The sequence below is a fragment of the Lucilia sericata genome, unplaced genomic scaffold, assembly GCF_015586225.1.
Source record: "Lucilia sericata isolate MDLA Ls3-8-SP2 unplaced genomic scaffold, ASM1558622v1 Contig000076F_arrow, whole genome shotgun sequence".
NCBI classification, from domain to species: domain Eukaryota; kingdom Metazoa; phylum Arthropoda; class Insecta; order Diptera; family Calliphoridae; genus Lucilia; species Lucilia sericata.
Window position 1 is genome coordinate 89,029 of NW_023994109.1, and position 7,348 is coordinate 96,376.

Below are 7,348 nucleotides of genomic sequence, written 5' to 3' on the forward strand. Positions count from 1 at the left end.
AAAAGCGTTATATCAAAGCTAAGGACTGTCTAGACAATTTAACAAATTAATTTATTAATTTTGCACACAAAATATATTATTAAATTTGGTTTCTTTTCATATTATACCTAAATTCGAATACTTATGAGAGACACTGTATGTCAGTCAGTCAGTCTCTTGAAAGAACGATAGGACCTAAACTATTGTTGCAGTTTGATTGGTATTCAAAATGGACAAAATCGGTTTACATTTGGACATGGCCTCCATATAATGTTCGCTTTAGAAAATTACTAACGTTCATAACAGGCATAAAAATACTAGTATTTTTATGAAATTATACTTAAATTTTTTATGAACCAAAATTTCATATAAATTGGCAAATTGAAATTTGCCAAGTGTGTTAAGTATTGTATATATATTTTTTATTTTTTTAAAAACTAATTTTACTGATTCGATAAAATTAATTTTGATTTCGATACATATTTAAAACGAAATTTTGATCACATTGGATCACAATACCATGTATAACAATATTATGATAAATACAAAAATATCATGATGAAATATTTTGACGGTATTTAATCATATGATATTTTAAAATTGTTACAATAACGATAATATGTTTAGACTACAATCATAATTTTAATCATAATATGTTGCTCTTAGAACACGGTTATCACAACCATGTTTTTTCTCAGCGTGCTCTTACAGATAATTACAGATAAGGTAAATATCGCATAATGAGTTTTATAATAAATTTAAAAAGGTAAAGATCATTGCCTGATTTTTATTTGTGCCTTATAGTTTATAAATTATTTGTGTTTTTTATTATTGATTTTTATTTGAAAAAGTTCTCAGTTATTCTTACGGAAAATATAAAAAATACAAATCAAAAGCAGTTTGTATTTTCTGAGAAATAAAATACAAACCAAATAAAATTTTTAAATTTCATTTTTTCAAATAAATAACAATTACTGACTCTGGTTTTAACTCATCTCTACCAAATTGTAAATATTTCTTATTTAAATTTTACTATTTTTTAATCAAATTAAAAAACATTTTTTTATTTTAAAATTCACACAACAAAATTTTTAGCGAGAACTGTCTTAAACAATATATTAAAGTCAACTGACATAAAAATCAAATAACATTAAAAGTAATGAAATAGTATAACTGTTCATTGTCTTTGCACTCAGACAAAATTGATCACGTTTATTCTTTTCCTCTTCACCTTCAATTCTTAAGTTTTTTTAAGTGTCCCCTCCCTAGTTTACTCGGGGGACAGTTAAGTGACGACTGACACTCTCTTGCATACTTGGTGTTCAGTAAAGTGGCGACTGTCTTCGCTCTCGATTACGAAGATTACATTCGTGATGAATGACCAAAAACATTAAAATAGGGTACAACCAGCTGGTTAGACTTTAGTGGAAAATAACAATTGTGTCCCCAATAGAGTACAATGGAAAAAAATGTAAGTGTCCCCTCACTCGTTTACCTAAGGTACAGAAAAGTGAAGACTGTCATCACTCTCGTTTACGAAGAGTACGTTGGTGACGAATAACCCAATATATAGAAATTAGGGTCAACCATGTGGTTACACATCAGTGTAAATCAGACGTCGGCGCTAGTATTGTTCTGACAAAGAAGATTTTCGGCACATTACATGTACACAACACGATCGCAGACGAACTTCTAAACAAAAGCATCAAAAATACAAATATTTTATTTAGTTGCTTGACAGCATTCAACAAAACAGGCTGATGTAGCTTTGTTAAAGAAATTGCAAACACAACTTGAAAAAACAATAACAACTTGTAAAAACAAGAGCATAATTTACAAAAACAACGTACACCCTAAATAATTTTCAACAATGAAATAAATAAGTTCATCTTGTTTCATTCTTTTTTTGTACATTTTAATTTGAAATGTTGTTTCTATGTGAAGAAATTATCATTCTTATGTACATTGATTACATTTTCTTTATAAATATTCGCATTTTACAGTAATGCAATTTAATCTTCAAAATTATAAATAACCAAATATTTTTTTCAGTGCAATTTCATTGAAAAAATTCCAATATTGTGTGTTTAGTGGTGATTTTTTTATCTGCCTCTCTATACGCCGGTATACCCTACAAACATTTTCTATTGCGGAAGTTACCCGTGTGAAACTTCCAAACGTGCTAAAAGCTCGCCAGCGATGTTGCGGAAGTATAAGAATTCTTGTCACCAGTCGGGAAGAACTGATGCCGAGCTGGGGAACGTCTAAGAGTAACTTGGAAGATACTTCTGGAAGACTCGCAGAAGAAACTTCTAGATGACTCTTGGAAGTAAGGTATTGCCAAAGACTCTTCTAGATGTGACTAGGAAGTCACTTCTTGAAGTGACTACCTAGTATCCTCTAGAAGTGTTCCTATCTTATCTTCCAGAAGTTGAGTTTTCTCTTCTTCTAGAAGATGAGTTTTCTCTTCTTCCAGAAGAAGAGTATTCTCTTCTTCTTGAAGATGAATATTCTCTTCTTCTAGAAGATGAGTATTCTCGTCTTCTAGAAGATGAGTTTTCTCTTTTTCTATTTGTATACTCACCAAAATAAAATCTATAAAAATAAATCTAAATAAAATGAAATTTTATAGTTTTTATTGAATTAATTGAAATTAAAATAGTAGAAAATATAATTGATTTAACAACTAATCTAAAAAAAGTAATATATGTACATTAGACCGAAAATATTTTCGCTTAAGTGTTGTCCATTCGTGAGCTGGACAGTTTTAAAGAAAATATCGTATGGGAACACGATTCTTCATGTTAAATTCAATATTTTATCCAGCTTCAAAAAATCTTTGTTATGTTTTATAATGATTCCCAAAATATTTCTAGTCTGTCGATGGCCGTTCGTGAGCTGAACCGGTTACAAAAAAGTCCCTTTTTAGTTATTTTGTTTTAAATTATACAGCATTTCTTAAACAATATATACAGTATGTGGTATCATTTGAAAGGTTTTTTGAAGCCAAGTCTAGTGGTGCGCAAAATTTGCAAAATTGTGCATATATTTCATTTTTCTTAGTAAAAACCTAACAATTTTAAATATTTTGGAATATGACAATTATAAGCAAACGGTTATTTATGATTAATACATCATTGGACGCGATTTTAAAATACCTTTTAAACGATACCCGTATTGGATATTTTGTTTCAAAACAAACAAAAATTTTAAAAAAATAATTCCAAAATAACTTTTTTAAATTTGGTCCAGCGGTCACTTAAAATATTTTGGGAATCATCATAAAACAAAGCAAGGTAAATTTTGGGAGGGGTAACAAAAACACGTTTTTGCTTTCCATACAGAGTGAGTCGGTCTAATGTACATATGTATCAAAAATTTAGAATTATTACCTTATAATAAGATAATTTTCAGGGAATCTGTATTAATATTCCAACTGCTGACTGGTATACTTCCAAAAATTGTAAAACGTTGGACTCTAAAATATTTTTGTAGTTCTTCATCAATTTTATGATTCATCCATCAAATTGTAAGAGTTATATTATGGAACGCATTAATCCTTCAACGAAATAAACCAAAATAATCTTATAATTAATATTGAATATTTATTGAAATTACCAGTTATACTTTAGGAAGCAATAAAAATAGGATTCTCTCATGTCCAATACATTTACCACCAAAGTTTAAACGGTCAGATCCATTTTTTACATTTTCTGCAAATAATCGACATTTTTAATGGAACCACGTGATGAAATAAGACATATATAACTTACCAGATCCCTTTTTTATACCCACCATCAAAAAAGATGGGGGGTATATTGATTTTGTCATTCCGTTTGTAACACATCGAAATATTGATCATAGACCCACAAAAGTATATATATTCTGGGTCCTCATTAAATTCTAAGACGATCTAGCCATGTCTGTCCGTCTGTCCGTCCGTCCGTCCGTCTGTCTGTCTGTCTGTCTGTTGAAAGCACAATAGAGTCCGAATGGAAAGAGCTAGAGGGTTGAAATTTCACATAAATATTTCTTATAGGTAAGGTTTGTTTGGTATTGAAAATGGGCAATATCGGTCCACGTTTTCGGATAGCCCCCATACAAGTGGCCCCTCGAAAAGCAGCTTTAACAGCCATAACTTGTTTAAAAATACGAATATAGGGATGAAATTCGACATAAGTAAGTTTCTTATGATCCAAAATCACTGTGCAAAATTTTATGAGGATCGGTCCATAATTGACCCTACCCCCCATATAAGGTCCCCTTCAGAAAATGACTTTAACGCTAATTACTGGCTTAAAAATACTAGTATATAGATGAAATTTGACATAAGTAAGTTTCATACGAGTCAAAATCTATCTAAAAAATGTTACGAGGATCGGTCCATGATTGACCCTACCCCCCCTATATAAGGTCTCCTTCAGAAAATGACTGCAACGCTCATTAATGGTTTAAAAATACGAGTGTAGCGATGAAATTCGACACAAGTAAATTTAATACGAACCAAATTCTGTCTACCAAATTTTATGAGGATCGACCCATAATTGACCCTACCCCCTATATAAGATCCCCTTCAGAAAATTACTTTAACGCTTATAATTGGCCTAAATATACGAGTATATAGATGAAATTTGACAAAAGTAAGTTTCGTTTGAGTCAAACGAGGTTTGATGGTGGGTATATAAGATTCGGCATAGCCGAATATAACACTCTTACTTGTTATATTTTAATTCGGTTAGAAGTATTTTAATAGGGGGTACAATATTAGCTACTGCTTTCTAAAAAATAAAATAATTAAAAATTAATTAATTTATTTATTTATTGTTTTGAATCAATAAAAACATTACCTTTCATGAACATTTTTTCAATAACTTGGAATTAAACCGTCTATAAAGATCTGAAATTACTAAGTCATGGATTATTTTTATACCCACCATCAAAAAAGATGGGGGGTATATTGATTTTGTCATTCCGTTTGTAACACATCGAAATATTGGTCATAGACCCACAAAAGTATATATATTCTGGGTCCTCATTAAATTCTAAGACGATCTAGCCATGTCTGTCCGTCCGTCCGTCTGTCTGTCTGTTGAAAGCAAGATAGAGTCCGAATGGAAAGAGCTAGAGGGTTGAAATTTCACATAAATATTTCTTATAGGTAAGGTTTGTTTGGTATTGAAAATGGGCAATATCGGTCCACGTTTTCGGATAGCCCCCATACAAGTGGCCCTCGAAAAGCAGCTTTAACAGCCATAACTTGTTTAAAAATACGAATATAGCGATGAAATTCGACATAAGTAAGTTTCTTGTGATCCAAAAATTTTATGAGGATCGGTCCATAATTGACCCTACCCCCCATATAAGGTCCCCTTCAGAAAATGACTTTAACGCTCATTACTGGCTTAAAAATTCTAGTATATAGATGAAATTCGTCATAAGTAAGTTTCATACGAGTCAAAATCTATCTAAAAAATGTTATGTTGATCGGTCCATGATTGACCCTACCCCCCATATAAGGTCCCCTTCAGAAAATTCCTTTAACGCTTATAACTGGCCTAATAATACGAATATATAGATGAAATTCGACATAAGTAAGTTTCATTCGAGTCAAACGAGGTTTGATGGTGGGTATATAAGATTCGGCATAGCCGAATATAACACTCTTACTTGTTTAAATTATTTACAGTCACTAACGATAGAAACACCTTAACGACCCTAAACGGGATATTGCTTTTGACACTAATATTGCAATACTATTTTTTGTTTGCTCTCTTCTAATACTTAGGTTCAATATCTTGGGAACGGCATGCTAAATATTAAGAATATTAGTATCATATGATAGGTCATAGAAAGACCTGGTGTTAATAACTAAAAAGTACCTATAATTAGAATAATTAAATCCAAAGCTATATGAAAATTAATAAAATTGTATTTATTTAAGAAAGGTGGGTTTAAAACTATCTGGTTTCAATATTAAATATCTTATATGGGCAATTTCGTGTCGAGTGACCCAAGTCAAAAAATAATTTATGTATAAAACAGTAGTATTAATTTCAATATAATGATTCCAGACCTAAATGCGCAAATAGTTTTAAAAATATTGAAAGTTAAGATTTAACTCAAATAAATCTAAATATGTTAAAAATGCAATGTTCATCAAATGAAAGCCGAAATGTACAACTTGAAAAAGTCTTTAAATGCTTATACCTCCTAAACGAATTAAGAGAGAGTCGAAATTTAATATAAAAAAATTTTTAATTAAACATATTAGACTTTTTTAAACATAATGGAAATGGAAGCCGTTTAGAGTTGTTAACATATTCCTAAAATAGTATTTTAATATGACAACTTACTTTTTAATTTTATTTATATAATCCTTCCTTATACTTTTTGGTATATATTTAATACACTTCGCCAATTGAGAAAACCTTCTTAAATGTTTATTAACAGTTGATTTTTAACACAACACTGTCATATTGTTTTTTATTACTTAAGATTCACAATATTTTAATTACACTATTTTTCTATGAACATTAAATTCAATAACTCATTTAAGTTTTACGATGAATAATTAAAACTGAACATGACTGAACAAAACACAAAACATCACTGAACTTAGCAAAATTTCTGCATTATTTATTTTTATTTTTTTTCACGCTAAAAAATGGAGTATTTATATTTTTTTGTTTTTGTACTCTTCTTACTATCATCCGGAAGTAACCTAAAAGTATACTTCCAGACGGCGAAAACTAGAAATCAATGTATTTTGTTTTTGTAAAATGTGTGCTCTCGTCTGACAATTGTACAGAAGTGACTACAATCCACACTTCCAGATGAATAAAATACAACATTAATGTGAACACTCTTCAAACTGTCTTCCAGAAGTGACATAAACGTACAAATCAAGAAGATACAAATTAGGAAACAATGTATTTTGTTATTGTAAAATGTGTGTTCTCACCCAACTCTCTTACAGAAGTCACTAAAACGTATACTTCCAGATGAAAAAAATTCAACAGACATGGTTTTTTGTTTAAGCAAAATGGATGCACTCTTCTAACTATCATCCGGAAGTAACTTAAAAGTATATTTCTAGAAGACGAAAATTCGAAATCAATGTATTTTGTTTTTGTAAAATGTGCGTTCTCGTCTGACAATCGTCCAGAAGTGTTTCTGACGTGGCGTCTGGGGTGATGCGCAATAGTTTTCTCTTTTAAATGTTTGAAGGGTATGGTGTAAATTAAATTCCCAGCAATTCGGTCGGACAGTCCCGAACTCCCTATTTAACCTACCACATAGGGTTACACCTGGCCACCGACTGTCCAGGTGACTAGCTATTTTAACATGTGCTTGTCCTACGAGTAAGTCA